This window comes from Notothenia rossii, assembly GCF_949606895.1.
Source record: "Notothenia rossii genome assembly, chromosome: 2".
Classification (NCBI taxonomy): Eukaryota; Metazoa; Chordata; class Actinopteri; order Perciformes; family Nototheniidae; genus Notothenia; species Notothenia rossii.
In genome coordinates, this window is record NC_136904.1 from 42,534,394 (window position 1) to 42,554,874 (window position 20,481).

General features: G+C 42.8%; 1 protein-coding gene across 8 annotated transcripts in view; it reads right to left on the bottom strand.

Moving 5' to 3' along the window:
• Positions 1-20,481, bottom strand: part of znf536 (zinc finger protein 536) — a 181,764-nt gene that overhangs the window by 119,159 nt on the left and 42,124 nt on the right. For 4 of the 8 annotated variants that reach the window (XM_079662455.1, XM_079662456.1, XM_079662447.1 and 1 more), the window contains exon 1: positions 4,043-4,333. The exons of 1 other annotated variant lie outside the window; for it this stretch is intronic. The gene's annotated coding sequence lies outside the window, so the exon portion shown is untranslated. Of the gene's footprint in view, positions 1-3,322; positions 4,018-4,042; positions 4,334-20,481 lie in introns of those variants that run through there. 3 more of the 8 variants (XM_079662457.1, XM_079662450.1, XM_079662454.1) reach the window with 1 other exon arrangement.

A 20,481-nucleotide genomic window follows, 5' to 3' on the forward strand; every position in this document is an offset into this window, starting at 1 on the left:
TGGGATGTTTTGTGGTCAGGAGGACAATCTCAACCTGACTTTGCAACCCACATTTGACTCAATGCTCTGGATTGTGAGGGTACGCACTCATCGCATTAGCCTCGCATGGAAACTGCGGAGCACCGACATCTTTGCCTGTCTGGACTTGAACTCTGCAGATCAAGGTCAAGGCGCTACAAGGCTCAAACCCAGTCTAACGCCTCGGTGTTACACCCCGACCCCCCCCCCCCCCCCCTGTCCCTTGCTCCCTGCGGGACACTCACACACACGCTTAGACACACTGCAATACATGTACTGCCTGTTGGAAGAGAGAGCGGATCAGAACCAGAGTGGGAATGAAATATTATCCACAGCTAGGTAACGGAGTGAGAGAGAGAAAGGGTAGGTGGTGGTGGTGGTGGGGGGGGGGGGGCTTTCACAATGACTGCACATATCAATTAATGGCTGGCTGATGAGCAGAGCTGGCCTGATCTGGCCTGCCCACCACCGCCCTGATCCCAGCGGACCGGGAGCCCTGGCCCTGCTGCCTGTACAGCTGGAGCCCTCTCTTCCATAATTACATGAGGAGGGGATGAACTGCCCTCAGTGAGAACGCCTGCATGCACTGTGTTGCACATGCATACATCACCCACCATGGCACAGGATAACTTAAACATGTACGATACGACAACTTGTTATTGTCAGATCAAGTCTGAAATTCTTCTTTCACTACAGCAGCTCCGTTTGCAACATTGAACAAGGACAGATATCAAGACAGGATACAATGAAACACTCACTGAAAAAATAACTTGTTTAAGACCCTCTAACGTATGAATTGGGATTTAACTCTGTATTTAATTTTAGGATTGAAAGGTGCACAAACCAGTCAATCCTTATCTAACTTTATTTAATCGTGGTACCCTAGAACAATTCCCATGTTCAGTACGTGGTTGGGGTCGGACACAATGTTGTTGGCCAGCTTCTCTCTGTTGTTATAGCAGGCTGACTCCGACTGATTATACACACACATTTTCCCCCACTGCTCGATTATGTAATTTATGCAACCACTTCACTTTGTGTTTCCGAGATGCTCGCATTTGTTCATTTTTTTTCTTCTTCTTTTAAAAGAAAAAAAATTATAATTGTGTCAACACGGGGAATAATTCACCGGGCGTCCGGCTGACATCGCGGGCGGCTGCAGACAAGTGGGTCTGCTCCACGGTGAGCTGACTGACTGACAGCCTGGTGAGAAAGAGGACTGATTTGATGCCATCCTTTGCCGTGGAATGCTCTCCATCTCTCTCCCCCCTTGTCTCCCTCATCACTCCCTCCACCCTGGTTTTCAGCTGTATCGGCGCAGTCAGTCACGGCCCGTGGCCCCCTTGCAACACTGACATAGGTGGGAAGGCAACCAAGACACGATGAAGCATTAACACCGCCACACACTGTTTCTCCGGGAACACATTTAGAGCACTGTCGATCAGAAAGTTGCAGCTGGAGAAAATGTCAAAATCCTGCATGACTCCTTTTTTTTTCTTCATAAATCTCACAAAATAAAAAAACAGCCCATCCATAAACATTGTGAATTCATCTATCTGCCCTCCCATGAAGTGAGGATAAATAATGCATGCATATTTTATAAGAATAATTATTTTTAATGACAACAATGGTGACAATTAATTGGATAATTCAACAGTGGTGTGGTATGTGGTGTTAAAATGTAACCTGACAAATGGGAAAAATAATAATGAATATTAATTAAATTGCAAACCACTGAGGCCTTGACACCTAATTCTCTACACAAATTCCGACAAAAAAAGGCCGGTCTGCAAAGCAAGGCCTTTTCCTTAAAAACACACACTCTTCCCCAAATGTTTTCACCCGACAAGAATGACAACAATTCAACTTGTAGTCGCACAGAGAGGTCCAGGGAAGGGCCTGAACTGTCAGAGGGAGAAGGGACACTCATCCATTCGCAATTGCATCTCCAATAAGGGAATGAAAGGAGCTGACAAAAAGGGTTTACGCCCAGACACTATTTCAGACATAATATCCGCCCTGTGCATACCATTAAACAATGACAGCATCTCAACTCGCACAGTACATCTATTTATCCCCTTTCCTTTGCACAATGAATATGAGGAAGAGGCAACATTATTTATTTTTTTGGCTCAAGACAACTTCAGGGAAGGTTAGAGAAACAGCGGGAACAAACACGATAGACATTGTTAGGTATTTTGAGAAGGGTCTTCACAGCCATTGTGCAGCTGTTGGAAGTGGGGTCAGATCACTCAGGGGTCAAGTCCCCCCCCCCCCCCCAAGACGCACGGTGAGACAGAGGCTTTAAATGGGATTACAAGCCTTCATCCCCGTTGCAACATATTACTGATAATTCAATACTGCCCCATCATTTTAAGGACACATTTTAAGCCTTGATGTGTTAATTCTGCAACCGGTTAGATTGTTTTTTTTTGCGCACGAAACGCTCTGGGTCTTGAATTTCTGGTAAATCAAAAGATTACTCCTAAAAACCGCGCGTGCACTGTTATATTAATGGCTTATGGGCTCCGTCATTTTATATTTCAACAGTAACGGAGATACACTGTAGCCTTTGACTCGCTCGAACTTTTCCCCCTTGTCTTGAAACATAAAATAAAGCCACAACATGCCAAAGTGACACCGCTTCCCCCACGAAAAAGGTCACTTTTCCACCCCTCGTCTGAATGCCATCGTAACGTCTCCTCAAAGCATAATGCAGAGGCTGCTTATTCATAAGAGAGGTCGATCACTGCACAAAATGGCAGGTCTCACCGGCTCTTCTTCTTGTTCCATCTCACAAGTTTTTGACACATGGTGGCAAACGCGCTGGTAGAACTTGAATCTCCCTCCCCGCACTCTCACAGCACAAGTGCGGCTGTCGGGAGAAAGTTTTCCACGGACACTCTTACCGGGGAACCCGGCTGCACTTTGTTAAAAAAAGTCAGATATCGCTGATCTGTGTTGGAAAATAATGCAAAGCCATGCGTCCGGACGCGTTTTTACGCATTGTGTTCCAAAATAAAGCGTGCATCTGTAAACAAAACTTATAATAATTAAATTTCTGATTTAATATAAAAATTAAGCGATGAGTTGGAATGGTGTCGCAGACCATACTTCCCAGCTGCTGTTTTGTCGCAGTTTGTTACGATCGTCACTTGCTCCGGATAATTGCACTGTTATTTTCTAATCATGATCAGGCGTCCCCGTCGCGATGCACCCGCACAAACAAGCCCCCAAAAGCTGACGAGTAAAACACTCAAAGCCCCCAGTAAAAACCCACTATAACCTCCACACTTCTTCTTACCTTTAAAATTTGGCGAAGCGCCGGCTAACTCCTGCGCGTAAACGTTGCGTTGTGAGAGATCATTGAATAATGAGGCATGTCCATATGATTTGACCGGATCATATTCTTGTCGGCTGACGGGGGGGTGGGTGTTAAAAAGTGCGCTTCGGACCTGTAACAGACTGTCCACTGCTCAATCCTATCCCTACAGCTGCTCCCCGCCGCGCATCCTGACTTTCAGATGTAAAATATTGGCTTCTCTGTGCCGCTGCCAGCTCAAGGTAAACGTTTGCATTTATGCCGATCGCCAGACATCAGCATATTCCCTTCATCTTTCAGCTTGGACTCCCCCTATCTGGTAGGTGAAATGCATTGTACCGTTAAAAAAGCCACTCCATTGTAGAAAGCACCGCCGCCTGGCTGGATGAATAAAGCCCGGGTCTTGCGGTATTCGCCGTGGACGGGGGGTGATAAAAGAGCAGCTGATGCACAGAGAAGCTCGTTTTTAAAGAAATAAGCCCCTCATCATTACATGTTCTGAGAGAAAAAGCCTATTCTCCACCACCTTAGTTTGTTTCTGACCTTGAAGTGCCCACAAACACTCTTTTATTTCCAAATCTGCCCCCTGTATTCACAGGCAGCCAGCCTCACCGCTTCGCGTTTAAAAAACCTCCTTGGATAACACAACAACAATAAAGACAGTCAGGTCACGAAATGAGTCCAAAAAGTATAATTCCTTACCTTTCAAAGTAAACTGTTTCGAGTGTTTTTCTCCTCTTCTCCTCGCCTTAAAAGAACTCCAGGATAAATGAGTGTTGCCTCCTGCGCGTCCTGAGCGTCAGTCACCGCTTAAGAGAAGTAATGAGTGATAAAAATGACGCTCATCTATCTGCACTGTAACCTTGTGGCGTATTTAATGTAAATAAGCCCCGTCGTGTTGCCAATCCCCATGCATACAAACGCAAACCGCTCCTCGGGGACTCGCTTTTTTCTCTCTCAATGTATTGACGAGTTATTCTTACAGCCTGGGAGCGCAATAGGGAATTATTATCTGAAAATTTAATATACCAATAATGCGACCAGTGCAATTCTACGCACCTCTCTCTGAAGATTGTTCAAGGCACCCACTTTGCCTGCGAAATAAATACTGTTTTTGTTGTTTTGGGATATATTTCCAATCCTAAACTTGAAGTTGGCACAACTTTTTGGGTAAAAAAAAAAAACCCACAGAAGAAGATGTCCCGCAAAGGCAGGACAGTTACTTGTGACTCCAACCTTCCTCTCGGAGTGGGGTTTGATATATTACGTTTCTATAGGGGGGTGGAAGAGACCCGAATAATGCAATTATAGATTCAGTGTCCCAGCGTTGACAAAAGACAGGACTTCAATAGAGGCTTTGTTACGGGATTATATAATGATTATGGGGTAATTATGGGAACGGTTTGGTAATAATATATATATGTTTTAAAGTATCAAGTACTCTTTTGCAGGGACAGCTTGTTTTCTATAATGTAAGTGTGATAAGACAGACTGCTGACAGCTAGTGGCGGGATGACGGCAGACAGCCCCGATTATTCAAAATGTCGAACCGAGAGACACATTAATGAATGAGACGCGATCAGATGTCCTCGGAACCGGACATGGATGGGCCCACAATGGAATAGCTTGGGGTCATATTCATAACAGCTCTGTGCGTAACGACCCCCCCCCCCCCTCCTCCCCTCCACCAATACACACCCTCATCATCCTCTCACGCCGCTGTGCCATGCTATATGTGTCAGAGGGAGACACATGTAAATGGTCACTCAGACACATGATACTCCATCTGTGGGTGAACGTAATATGCACATTATATTATTATTTCTAATCATATTAATGAGTATATTGACCTTTATTTGTACTTTTTGCCCATATGAAGATATTATTATTATCAGGAATGTTTAAGTGGAAATCTATAAGATTTCAGTCCTGGTTGATTTTCAGTGAATGTGTGTTAAGAGTATAGCATTTGGAGTGTTGTTGTTGATTAATGAGCTTTAGGTTTTTATAATTTTGTGAATAGTTTAGTTTTTTGTGTATGGAAGCATGTAATACAGCATTTATTTTACCCAGTGTCGACACAGACACCCATTTTGTAAACTACAAAAATATAAATATTGCAATACTTTCAACCACGGGTCAATAATTAGTGTGTTACCTAATTTGAAGATATAAAGTGACTTAACAGACATTTATTGTCACTTTAAGATAAAAACTGCTTGGATAGCTTCTCTCACTCTCTTTTCATTTTGGACTCTTGATACTTTAAAGAAAAGATTTAAAGATATGTTTGTGAGTCATTGTGTGTGTGTGTGTGTGTGTGTGTGTGTGTGTGTGTGTGTGTGTGTGTGTGTGTGTGTGTGTGTGTGTGTGTGTGTGTGTGTGTGTGTGTGTGTGTGTGTGTGTGTGTGTGTGTGTGTGTGTTCTGTGGGACATTAACAGATAGCCTAATATCTGCTTTCTTCCCGTTCCGAGACAAAACACGTCTTCCTCTTTAAAAGACATTCCACATTCATTATGCACTATGAAAATCAGATTCTCATGCTTGCTCCTTTAAATGCTTATGGAATTCAGTTTGGTGCGTATTACATTCTTTTTTTTTCCTTTCCTTTTTCTTCATAGGAGCATTGATCCCAAATAAAATAAAAGTGTCCCTCCCCTTAAAGAAATTAGCATAACCATTTCCCATCAATAATATGGCTATCTCTATGGGAGTGATAGCAGCGAGCAGTAGGGGTGTTCCTTTTGCCGATTCTCCATGGATCAACAGCGCGTCATCAGCTCCTTTTGAACTTGTTATAGCAAGTCAAGTGATTCTTTATCGGATGACAGGCCTGACAATGCATCAGGGATGGGAAAGCAGGTCAAAAGGAAGTTGCCATATGGACTTAAGCATGCAAATGTCGAACAATACGTAGCAGCGAGGGCTGTACTCTCACCATATATGTGCAAGTAGCCACGCAGAATGTGTTATTGTAAAGGCTGACATGGATCTCAGTGGCTTAAATTAATTATGTGAATAGTACGGAACTAATTTAAGCTAAAAAAGGATAAGGAGATACAAAAATATAAGTGCATTTTATGAAAATATAATAGATTTTTAGAATGTAAGTGGTTCCTGTTGCCTTGTAATGATCACTGACACAAGACTTAACCAATCTGTTTAACAACTACATGATTTCCAGAATCAGTTTTATACAAAATAATATGTATTTCTGCTTACACGCAAAGCATGCAGCTTTATCTGCCATTTAAAATGTTATAAAACATAATCCTCTGGGCTGAAGCCTGACTGTGAGAGATTTAATTGCATTCTACAGTATGTGAGTGATGGACTTTGTAAAAATCGGATAGGACAAAGTGTTGTTCTTCAATTTGCAACAGGTGTATAACCTTCTTCTCTGTTAGCCCTGTTTTACTTCCCTATTTGCATTAAGGCTTATAGATTAATGGCGTCCCACTTTTGTGTTTCTCCCATTGATTATACTTCAGTGAGTCAATTAATGCCACGCATTTTAATGTTGCAGTACCCGCATGTTGACTTCTTGCTGGGCTGGATTCAAAATGAATGGGGTTTGGTGAGCAGGCAGGGAAGTTAATATATTAGAGGGAGAGAGAGATTTGGGGCCGAACTGCGTATCTGTTCAAGTGCACGGCCTGTGTGTGTGTGTGTTAGTGCTGAAGGCATGGGAGGAAGAGGGAGTGTTGGCCGCCAGTCCTGGGAGGGTCATCACTGCCTTATTACTGCCATGTTAGTGACTAGCAGCTGAAGATGGCTCTGCTCCCTGCCCCTCTGCTTGGGAGTCATCCAAGACAGCGTCCTCCAAAAACAGACCGGCCACTGTTCACTTCTCAGATAGATTAAGATGTTATTCCACTGCTCTGGCCATGTCTATCCCACTCTCTCTTCCCACTTTACCAGACCCACATTTACAACGTGTTCCTCTACGTCTCCCAGAGGCCTTGTTGCTAATTTCAACTAGCAAGTAGATTCAACAACATAAAACTACAACATGATTGCAAGGTTTTACACTACATTATTACATTGAATCTGGTTTATGCTAAACAGTAAGTTACAATAAGTGCTTTGAAACATGAAGAAAAAAAAAAAAAAAAAAAGATTCCTTGGAGGACATTAGCTTTCAATAAACTAATCCATTGTAAGTATTGGATTCAAATTACGTTTTTTAAAGTTTACGTGCTGAAGTGAGAAAATCCCCTTTTTTTTAACTGTCAAAACAGATGGGTTTTCACCGGAGATGCAGACTTTCTACTTTTGTGGCATCAAGCAAGCCCACAGGAAGTGAGCCTGGCATTGAAGCAAATGTTCGAGGTGGCTAAACGGTGGTACTACACTTCCGTGTGAGTCCGTGATGTCATATGGCCCAAAACAACGTTCTCATTGACTTACATTGGGAAAGAGGCAAAAATACATATTTGAGCGAAATCAACTAGTCGTTACGAGCAGTTAAAATAGCCTTAGTTTAAGTTATTAGGTCTTACAAGTTGTGATATGCACTAATATCCAAATCTATCTTTATTTTCCCTCTCCATTCCTTTGACTGAGCCGAGACCAACAGAAACGGAGCGGATCTGAGGCAGGGCTTAAGGAAAATATAAGCGCATATGGCATGGATGTATAATAACAACTGGATACAGCGTCAGAGGCGGGGCCTCGTTCATTCCTATAGAGAGGCGAAGTCCCTCCCTTTCCGGGGGAGCTCATGGGACCCCGGAAGCGGAAAATTATACATTGAATTCAATGGAGAGAGAACACGTATCTTTTGATCCCGTTTGAATTGTGCCACGAATGACACATATGATGTTTGTCAATTTAAAAGAAAATTTTGCAAGTCAAAAAAATTAAAATGTGTCGTAAAACTGTGAAGTAACACATTTTTTTGTGTTAAGCCGCTCAGTGAACTACATGTCTCTGGTCCCGCACAATACGCGTCACCAACACAAAGATGACCGTCACATTGGCACATTTCACCTCATTCTTTCAGAATGAGAATAAAAGTATAAAACGAGGTGAAAATTACTACAAGTCTGGGCACGTTGAGAGCTGTACATACACGAAAGGGGAGTTAGTCGGTTCTGTAAGAGCCAGCATGCAGGACCGGCTTTACAAGGTTTCGGTGAGTAATATGAGTGCAATGTTTAACGTTAATGTCAGTCAATAAGGAGGAGAATGAAAAAGAAGATGATGAACCACAGACCCGGCATATAATGACTGCAGTGTGCAGGGCTGTGTTAATTTATGTTACTGTTATCAATAGCATTAGTTGACTGAGAAAACCGTCAAGAAAAAAAGTTTAGCGATGTTACGAGTCGACTAGCATAATATGAACCACGGCTGTGATTGACAACCTGGACAGCCAGTCATAAGCTAGAATGCCAACATAGAGAGCCAATCAGAACCTAGAACGGGTGTACTGTATACGGGTGTGTATGCTGTGGATAACATTAGTGTTCACAAGAACAAGGTACACTCCCGTGTTTTGTTTTAGTTGCTCTTCAGATTGAAGCGGCCAGTTTTATATCGACTATATGTGTGATCTCCTTTCTACATCTCGTTGTGTCATTTGAGTTTATTTGCTGTGTGTAGATTCAAGGATTTTGGTTATCTTGTCAATTTGTTTGGTTATCTAGGCACAGCTGTTTGTGACTCCCTCTGGTACACTGGTATGTGTTTTCCTAATGTAGAGAGCATTGATTAATTCATAAACTACACACTGAGTCTAGGTCCTGACCAAATCCTTTTTTGTTGATCAAATGTTTTTCAAAAATGTAATACACATTTAAAAAAATACAATGTACAATCACAACCAATAAAACACAAATTACAAAAAATTCAGAAAAAACAAACAACAACAATCAGACAAGAGGACAAAACTATGGAAAAATAAACCCTCCCACCCCCAGATCTGGACCATCCTTGTATTGCTCATTCAATCTATTATAGCATGTTAACAAACATGGTACTTACTTTATTTGTACAGATCTACATGGGAGAGGATGGCACGATGCAGAGCGCTGTCTGTGGTTGTGCACGGGGGATGTACAAATGCAGCCACGCTGCAGCATTGGCAATATTTGCCATGTGGCAGATCAGCTCCACAGAAGTTGAGTGCCAGTGGAGGAAGCCTGGCACTTCAAAAGTAGTCCAGCCGGTGTCTCAACTCTACCAACAGCAAGAGGAGACATACAACCCACTGGCCAGAGACATCGCCACTGAGGAAGTAGACTGGTTCAGGTCTGCACTGAGGGGCGCAGCGTGGCATGGCATGGCTTTTGTCACCTGAGCCAGAGCTGCAGCCTCAACATCAGGCCATTTTCAACGTGCCGGAGCTGGTGAAGGAGCATGGGGGTCGGGGGCTTGAGGCAATTCTTGCCTCAATGCGACTGAGCAGAGACCAGCAAGCTGCCATCCAGACAGCCACCGTAGGACAGCAGACAAATCCTCAGTGGCAGTTACACAGGCAGGGCAGGTTGACAGCCAGCAATTTTGGTGCTGTGCTGAGGTCGGGACTTTCATCCACTCCATGCGCGTCCCTCATGAAGAGGGTGCTTGGAGGGTACAATTTAGACGGGAGTCATGGCTGTCAACTGGGGAGTTGTAAACGAGGTGTGTTTGGCCAGTGTGTTTGGCCTTTTAAGTGTGACACAAATGTAGTGATAAATGCTTCACCTGACCACTGTTCCTAAATAAAAAAAGTTTTCTGCATCGTCAGTCATTTTTTCCAAATAATTACCAATATTTCACAAATTCTTCATGTCAACTTAAGAGCACAGCTTTGTGTCAGCTTTGCTTGGTTCATCTTACTGGGGGGCAGCTACATGGATGTCGGTGCAGTCCACAATCATTTTGCAGTTGAAGGCAGAATTAATTTATTATTGACTCAGAATGAAGCACAACTTCATGTCATACAATACATTGACTTTATTTGTAATTGTGTAAAAAGATAAAGAATTGATTAGCAAGCAGGACCTGCAGGAACAGAGAACGGTGATGGATGGAGCTGGGAAGAGAGAAGAATAAAGAAAACAGATCAACTTTATTATCGGATATTAAAAATTCAATTTCAAAACAAGTTGCCGCTCCTACAGTTTTATAGTATGTAAAGATGATTTCACATGACCTATGCAAAATATCACTCAATACATGTGTCTCTCTGGGGGGTGCATTGTGCCTTTGATGTATATAAATAATATACCATAACCAAATACTATTACGTACAGTGGAAATCAGGTTGCCAGAGCAGGTCAGTCCAGTGTGCATGTTCCTCAGGGTCTCAGCAGTTACAGGTGAGGTAAAGAAAATAAGAGAAAAAGGTCAGTAACAACACTTTAAAGTAACAACACTGAATAATTATCTCTTTTAATAATTTTCTCTCAGTAATCACTCAACTACTGTCTTTCCAACAAACAGATTGACTCACCCTCACTGTCATCACAATGACACATGTCCAGAAGAATGTCATGCAAAGCTCCCTGCCTGCCTGCCTTCCTTCGACTCTCCCTGAACTGCTTCCTTAGCACCCGGTGGAGGGCGCAGTAGGCTACTCTTCAAATGTTTCACGAAATACTTACCATGATGACTACTCTTACTGTTTAACATTTTGGTGTACTTCATGTAATAAAATAATAACTTCATGGTAAGGCTACTAAAAATGACAAGGCTAAGTAATGTAATGCTAACTAACATGCTCGCTACTCGTCGCTACTAGCTAGGTAGCTAACTTGACTATGTTCCATGCACAACATGTATGATATTACCTGATATGTCTGATCCAGCGACTCCTGGTCCTTTCATCAGACGGGAAGCGATAGAACGAGCAAGTGGTATGATCACTTTTGTGATTACAACATGGTACAAAGCACACGGGCATCTTGTAAAAGTGAATGTATTGAAGCAATCTCTTATATTTATTGGAGGGAATAAATCAGTTATGAAATCTTCTTCTTCGCTTTAATTACGAGTCGCAACCACTTGGAGCATTATCGCCTGTGACATCACATGCGCGACCCAGAATGGGATTTGGGATTTGTAGTCTTTGTAGTCGCGTATTTTTCATAGTCTTATATTTCAACAGTTTTATGACAAAATGTGACTTTTTTGACATGGAAATGATTGTTTAAGATTGACAAACATCATATGTGTAGTTCGTGGCACAATTCAAACGGGATCAAAAGATACGTTTTCTCTCTCCATTAAATTCAATGTATAATTTTTCGCTTCCGGGGTCCCATGGACCGGAAGTAGATGGGCGTGACTTCGCCTCTCTATGAGAGCTGCTCATTGGCGCATGAAGACAAAATGGCCTGAGATTCCAGAGAGCAAAACGTCACAAATTACCCATCAAGCCTGGCTGTCAGAGCAGAACTACCCGTATGTGCCATGGATGTATAATAAGAACTGGATACAGCGTCGGAGGCGGGGTCTCGTTCTTTCCTATGAGAGCTGCAACTTCCGTATCAGTCCGTGATGTCCCTGGGCCCGGAAAAACTTTTTCCCATTGACTAACATTGGGAAAGAGTGGTCTGTAAATCGTTGGATCATTTTTTAACCAAATAAACTACCCAGTATGAACATTTGCATAGCCCTTATTAAAAACATTAGGTCCTCAAGTAATAAAAATGTGTTAATAACGTTATTCTGAAAGTTATTTTCCTCTGCATCATGAACGCGCATCTAACCCACGGGACGGCTTGATGTGAACGAGCCTTTTGGGGGGCGTGGTTAAAGTTGTGAATGCTCTACACATGGAGCGATTCATTTCGGACAGTTTGAAACGCGAGGGCCGTTATTGGTACGTGATCTGCCCTCGCTCAAGGAAAAACCTCCAGCTTGACTTGAGAACGCCCCCGTGATAGATAAATGTATTTATAATGAAGCCAGCTGCAATGGATCATTGATCCACCAGGAGGTGCAGTGGGGTTCCACACTGGAGCTCATGTGAAATAAAGTCAGATACACTACGCTGGATGTACAGCGGAACTTTGTTAAGATCCATATGTCACGGATATCATACTCTATGCTAAATAAGAGACATGTAATCATTTACAAAATATCAACATGTTGTTATTTAACAAAATAGTTTTGTTATTCGAAAAAAACGAACGGGAGGAAATGCAGCGAGGCTCTCGATTTTTAATCCTAATTTAATCATCATCTTCACCACGATCATTTATGTTTATGTTCGCCGAATTGACATGAAATCACTGACACATATGAATATATTGTATTCAACTTCATTAAAACGTTATTAACGTGCCTAAACTCAGTAATTCACCAAAAATATGTATATTTTAATGGAGTTTCGTCGGTCGATCAGGATCCCAAAGTGTAGCGGAGGGATCCTCATCTGGATGAAGGGTGTTATTTTCCCCATAAAGAACAAGTCGCTGCAAATTATCCCGCTTATTACATGGCCACATTCTCAACAAAGTAACGACATGACTCCCAATATTAATTGAAATGCTTTTATGGATTTAGAAAATGTTTTTATTGATTTAAAAAATAGTTGTATGTATTGATTTAAATTCACATGCATCCGCTAAGAAAAATAATCCGTTGTTACAGTTTTTTAAACAGTCTGAATGAAACGGCAGCTCTCAGCTGTGTATTTACACAGCTAATGGCCCATCAACCACAGCTCTCTCCCCCCCTCCCCCCCTGATCTTTCTTCTCCAGCAGCTAAATTAACAGTAGGTTACTCTGAGTGACCATAGACTGTATGTCACAAGCTTACAGTTAGTGACGTAACAACACCATAAAAGCTGGTGGGTTGAAAGCAATATGGGAGGTAAACATAACTACAATAATTGTGACTTATTTATTGTGGCTTTTATGTTTTTAGGTATAACATTTTATGTCATTCAGGCTTAGAGTTCACCCTTCTCTAAAAGCCTTCAACAATGACAATATTCATTGTAATTTAATAAATCCTTCCAACACACATTGTAAAAAATAGCCTACTGTAAGTTAAGAAATCATTTCAATATGTACATCTTCTGATGTAACAACAATAACATTATAAATAGTAACATAGATGAACATGGTATTGCACATTTAGCTTTGAGTGTTACTGACCTGAGATGTTTTTATGACATGAATTAAGGTGACTGAGGCTTTTTAACATACAGGGATGCAAACTCATCAGGTATGAAAAAGGTGACAAGGATCCGAGCCCCCGGCTCCCCCACCCCACGGAATGACAGAGGATTTTAGCAGTCAGAACAACTAAAGCAGCAGTGTTAATAATAACAGAAACGCCAAAGAGTCAGATAATAGAAATATATAAAAGCATTTATTTCAAATTGTGGAGCATTCAGTTTATAATTTTGGCAGTACTGTTGAGCATTTTGAAAATCTATTTTCAGGCCTCTGTGCAAGGCTTAAGTCTTTTTATCTTTATAGCCACATGGTGTAAAGTAACTAAGTTCATAAACTCAACAAGTACTATACTTGGGCACAATTTTGAGATACTTGTACTTTATTTAAGTATTTCAATGTTTTGCTACTTTATTCTTCTACTCCACTACAGTTCAGAGGTACATGGTGTACTTTGACTCCACTACATGTATTTAATACCTTTAGTTACTTCACAGATCTGGATTAATTAAGTGAAATATAATCAAGTGTTAAATCAGACTTTAGTTCCACCTGGAGTAAATCCACAAGCTACCCTGCAGTATACAAAGTCATTCAAACTAGCTGCACCTTTAGCAGCTTTGAGAACACTTTCATGATCAATCATTATAAAACATATCATATATATTGTTCTGAAATGGACCAATCTGCACAATGACTACTTTTACTGTCGCTACTTTCACTATATTTTGATGATAATACTTTTCTACTTTTACTTGAGGAACATTTTGAATGCAGGACTTTTACTGTAACAGAGTATTCCTACACTCTGGGACTATTACTTTTGCTCAAGTACAAGATCTGAGTACTTCTACTTATACTCAAGTACAATATATACAGTATACTTATACCACCTCTGTTTATAGCCTATGAAAAAAACTATTAGAAATAGAAGGCTAAAGCTAACGTTAGCAGATAGTGACAATGTATGCTAGCTAGCTAGCTCAACGATTCCTTAAATAATATTGCCACAAAAAAACTTTTCAGTTCACATCACGCTCTGCCGCTCCGACAGGGAGCTCTGCTCTGAACACCTGAACGGCCCGTTCTAACAGCTGTTCACCAGCGGTCCAGTCTGTGCCACAGTGACTCCGGACGCACAGTTAATATTAACGAACGCACCCGTAGGTAATGTAGCTGCTGAAGCTAGACCATCATCTCGGAGCAGCAGAGCCTTATTATACATCCATGAGCAGAGCCGACAGCCAGGAAGACTCGTGCACACAGCTCGTACTTCATTATAATATATAAAAAAAGAACACCATGCGTGTCATGATGGCACATAACAGCTCACGGCCGCAGATTACTCCGGATCCCAGCCCCCCCATACCCCAAAAATATTTGTATTGCAGATCTACATGAATTACACAAACGACTTATTTTGGATTCAAAACGGCGAATTTCGCCGAAAGGTGACAAGTTTGCATCACTGAACATAGACAGAGCACAACTGAAACATAACATCTGAAACGATGTAACAACATAATACACTTGTGGGGATGCTTGGGATGTGAGGAGTGAGGGACACGGCTTAGAACGGGCGTGTCACCTGGCAGGACAGGAGAGTGTGTGCACCAGTCTGCCTTGATCTATGAATTCATGTCCGTGACACTCACTGCTGCCCACAGCTGTTTTATAGAAGGAAATTCCTTCACTTCATGAAAGTGTTTTAACCACACACACCTCTACACACACATGACGGGTGTTATTTTCCCCATAAGGAACAAGTCGCTGCAAATCATCCCGCTTATTACACGGCCAAATTCTCAACAAAGTAACGACATAACTCCCAATATTAATTGAAATGCTTTTATGGATTTAGAATTTTTTTTTATTGATTTAAAAAATAGTTGTATGTATTGATTTAAAAAATAGTTGTATGTATTGATTTAAATTCACATGCATCCGCTAAGAAAAATAGTCCGTTGTTACAGTTTTTTAAACAGTCTGAATGAAACGGCAGCTCTCAGCTGTGTAATTACACAACTAATGGCCCATCAACCACAGCTCTCTCCCCCCCTCCCCCCTTGATCTTTCTTCTCCAGCAGCTAAATTAACGGTAGGTTACTCTGAGTGACAAGCTTACAGTTAGACACAACACTGTCATTGCAAGTGACCCTCAGTTAGTTGACTTTTATGTTCAACTGCTAAATTCGTTACTGATAACAAAAAGGGCTTCTACTGTACCTAATTACCTTAACACTAGAACCGCCAGAGGTTTTTGTATAGGCCTACCTAAACCCGTCAAATCCCGCTATTAGAATGCAATTTTTAACAACATACTTTCAGGAAAAGTCAGGGACTGGGAGACTTTAATATTTTATTGAAAAAAAGTTACATTGCACACACACAACAACACATCACACAAATTGACCCGATTGGCGGTTCTAGTATTAAATAAACTCACTAATTAATGAAACCAGTTCAATACGCATTATTCTTATTCTTATCATTCTTTATGAGCGCAGAAATAGTCTTAAAATCAGATCTGTTTTTTAAATGAAATCTGACGGCAGGCAGTTAGCTCTGATCACCTATGACAAATGCGCCGCACCTAATCGCTGGCCATTCAGCCACAGACACTGTTCGAAATGGGGGGGAGCTAGGAGGAGCTTGGCTCCCCCGAAGAGGGAGGGAGCTCCCCTGAAGGCTGACTTTGAGATAAATAGGGGGAGCCCAAAACAGTCGTGCATATTTGTGTCACACAGATTAGAAATGTTGAGTTTCTGTAAATAACAGTTCTTGAAATAAATAATAGTTATTGTTCATTACAGTTTCTGAATATTTGTTTTATATTTGTGAATATGTCTGGGTGTTGCCATCTGTATGGCGGCGCTGCATTCTTACTTACGTTGCTATGATTATGGCGGTGATGCCGGCGCGGTATTTGAAATGTTCATATTGATATTTTTTTAACTCTGGCTGTGTAATAAAAAAATATGGCAAAACGAAAACAGCCAAGCGTCACAGCTTTTGGATTCACAAGCAAAGAAGCGAAGGAGTCTAAAAATGACAACGTGAACGGAAAACAACTTTTAGTTGGCCGGCTGTAAGCGGCGTTAGGGTCGAGTTTGACAGCTCCACACCGAGGGAGAGGCCTGCCGATGCGGAGCCTGAAGAGGCTTCAACAACGGCCACATCCGCCGGCATAGTGACACCGTCTGTATTAGTAGAAGAGTGTTTTTATAGCAATTGATCGCATCCGCGCTGCTGCGCCAGTCAACAGAGCGTGCGTGTGACATATTTAGAAGCAGGATGTGCTCTGAAAAATAGGGCTCCCCGAAAGCAAATGGGTAATTCGAAAACTGACAGAGCTCCCTCTATACAAATCAAACTGTAGAAGGTGTGAAAGCACCTATTGTTTTAAATAATGGTCGGAATGTGACCCGTGAGCCTTCTGAATTACCGTGGGACAGCACATTCTAAACTAAAATGTTCAATCAATAAAGTAACATCTTATCTTATCTTAATAATATCTTCATATTAATAATAATAATAAATCATACAGTATGTGTCCGAAAGGGAGCAGGAGGAAGCAAACACAAAAATATACTGCATATTAAAGCAAACGATTGTAAAGGTTAAAGTATGAGCATAACAAATAAAGAAGTGTAATGTAAACATTTACATTATAATTATGATTATTTAATATATAAAGACTATATATTATTGAATTACAAGATTAGATATACTTTAGTTGATCTAAAATATTGATGTGTTAAAATGCTCTTCAAAACACAACTGAAAGTCCATGAAACTTGTCTTTCTGTATTTGTGAATGAAGCGCCATCTCCTGGTTAAAACCTGAAATTGAAAATCTGGCAACTCCCTCTTGGAAAATAGTGGGAGGGCTTAACATTCCTCTATACTGGTCTTTGGCTGGTAGTAGGCAGGAAGCTGTAAGCTGGAGTCCGAAATTCAGTGCTCCATCTGTATGTGTCACGATTCTCATGTTATGTCACGTTTATAGTTTTGTAGGTTTGGGTGTTTTTGCGGTTTTCCATGTCATGTTTCCCTTTGGGTTATTGTCTGGTCCTTTTCCCTGTGTTTTTCCTCTTGTCATTAGTTTCCCTGGTGTGTCTAATTATCTGATTATGTTCACCTGGGCCCCTGTGTTTTCTCCTCCCTCCTCACCTGTGTCTTGTTGTGTGAATAGTCTTGTGTGTATTTAAGTTCTGGGTTTTCTGTCTGTCTTGGTCGGTTCGTCTTGTTCCCTGACTAGTTCTGCGGTGAGTGTTCTGTTTGTCATTGTACATTTATATCATAGCCTTGAAATAAAGGAAGTTTCAGTTTATATCTGCATTTGGGCCCTGCTTGTTTCACAAACCGTGACAGTACGAACCGACCTTAAAATGGACCCAGCAGACCTTTTGAAGCTACAGTCGAAACGTCTTGGATATTCTCTGGAGTATATTTTTTATACGTGGAAAGGCGCCTCATCTAGACGGGGTAGAGAGGCTGCGTTGAAGGAGGCACGTCAGGAGGTTGCTCGCAAGCCCTGGCTCTGGAGCTTGTTGCCCGAGTGGCTTAAGATTTTTTCATGTAGCCCTGAGAGCCAGTCCTCATTTTCTGACCCTTTCTTGGGGTCTGGTCTGGAGTTTGGGGGTCCATGAAGCCTCCAAAAAACTCCTAAGAGACGCAAGGCCAGGGTTCCGGCTCCAGCGCCAGACCCAGCAGCCGTGGCTCCGTGCTCCAGTACCGGCCCACGCAGCTTTGCTTCCATACTCCATTACCTGGCTTACACAGCCAGGGTCCAGGCTTCCGCTCCGCGCCCATCAGCCATGGTTCCGGCTCCAGAACCGGACCTTACAGCCATGTTTCCGGCTCCAGAACCGGACCTTACAGCCATGTTTCCGGATCCAGTGCCGGCCCACACAGCCATGTTTCCGGCTCCAGAACCGAACCTTAGAGCCATGTTTCCGGCTCCAGAACCGGACCTTACAGCCATAGTCCCGGCTTCAGTGCCGGCTCCAGTAACCATGGTCCCGACTCCGGCTCCTCGTCACCTGTGGGCTGTCCGTCCGATGCCAGCTCCCCATGTCCTGTCGGCGTACCGGCCGACTCCAGCACCTCGTCTCCTGTGGGCTGTCCGTCCGATGCCAGCTCCCCATGTCCTGTCGGCGTACCGGCCGACTCCAGCACCTCGTCTCCTGTGGGCTGTCCGTCCGATGCCAGCTCCCCATGACCTGTCGGCGTACCGGCCGACTCCAGCACCTCGTCTTCTGTTGGCTGTCCGTCCGACACCAGCTCCCCGTGTTCTGTTGGCGAACCAACCCACTCAAGTGTCGTTGGAGGTCCCGCAGACTGCCTTTCTGCCGGGGGTCCTGCCAACTCCATGAATTGTCCAGTTGGAGGTCGCGCAGACTACTCTTCTGCCGGGAGTCCTGCCAACCCCATGTCCTGAGCCGTTGGAGGTCCCGCAGACTACTCTTCTGCCGGGGGTCCTGCCAACTCCATGTCTTGTCCCGTTGGAGGTCCCGCAGACTACTCTTCTGCCGGGGGTCCTGCCAACCCCATGTCCTGAGCCGTTGGAGGTCCCACAGACTGCTCTTCTGCCGGGGGTCCTGCCAACCCCATGTCCTGAGCCGTTGGAGCTCCCGCAGACTGCCCTTCTGCCGGGGGTCCTGCCAACTCCATGTCCTATCGCGTTGGGGATTCTGCCGACTGCTCTCCTGCCGGGGATCCTGCCGGTCCTGTGTCCTCTTCCATCGGGGATCTTGCCGACACCGGCTCCTGACCGGCCTCCGGAGCTGTCGGGTCTTTACCCCTCCTCGGACTCTGCCTTGCCCCCTGGCCGTCCGCCTGAGATTCCCTCCATGGACTCTGCCTTGCCCCGGGCCGTCCGCCCGAATTCCCCTTTTTGAACTCTGCCTTGCCCCCGGGCCGTCCGCCTCTGAATTAGCCCCGAGTGAAAAATGCTAACCTATTCCTGCCGAAAATCACTCCTAGCTCCCTTATTACTTATCCTAGCTGCACATCCAACACATCGTTTATGATCGTAAAGACACAGAATCTAACGGTGCCCACCTCATCAATGAAAGATACAAACTCACGACGTTATCAACAAAAACGTACATCAAAACATGTGGCGCTAGGTAGCATACAACGCTAACATGGATTACCTTGGTTTTGTCTGGTCAAAACTGGTCTTCAATGGCATTAAAACGATAAAAACGATGCTGTAGTTAATCCATAGGTTAATATCCAATGTGGCTGTGTCCCCCTTTGTTCTGATAATCTATAAGCAATAAAACTGCAATTTCGTTTTCAAATAGTAGAGCAGGCCATTCCTACGCTCTGTAGCAAGATTTAATGTGCGAAGGCGCAACCTTTTTTTTAACATGAGTGTGTGCGGGATGATGTCCCTTCGATTCTATTGGCTCTAACGGTCAGAAAGAGATGTCACATGTCAAAATCGAAGAAGGGGGGCCAGAGATAAGGAAAATCCACCCAAATGGCCCCAGAAGAGGGTTTTTTGCTAAATCTGTCTAAACAACTCAAATATCACTTGTTTTGCATCAATCTTGATACAGGGTACTTATTATATGTTGTAGACTACTTTGGATTCCTAAAGCTTTTAGTCTACTAACCCATCATCCAAGGTTAGTTTTCACCAGTGCTTGAATTGGAATAAAAAAGGTGCCAGTACTCTAAATCAGCAACTGTTTCAAGTCAATTTATTTATAAAGCCCAAAAACAAGAATTTGGCTCAAAGTCATATATATCCAATAATGCTGGTGGGTTTGTCTCTTTACTGTATATTTGAGAAAGGCTCACTGTACTTCACCAAAATGACTCAGGGTGCATCTGAGATTAGAGGGGGTGCAGGGGTAAAGTACTATTTTTATAAGTGGGGAGTGGATCTAACACAAGATTTCTTTTTAAATATTGAAGTTCAATGCATCAATCTGGTGCACTTTGAGAGCAAAATTAAGAGATGGATACATCTCTCAACATCCATATGAAACAGAACTTTAAGCAGATT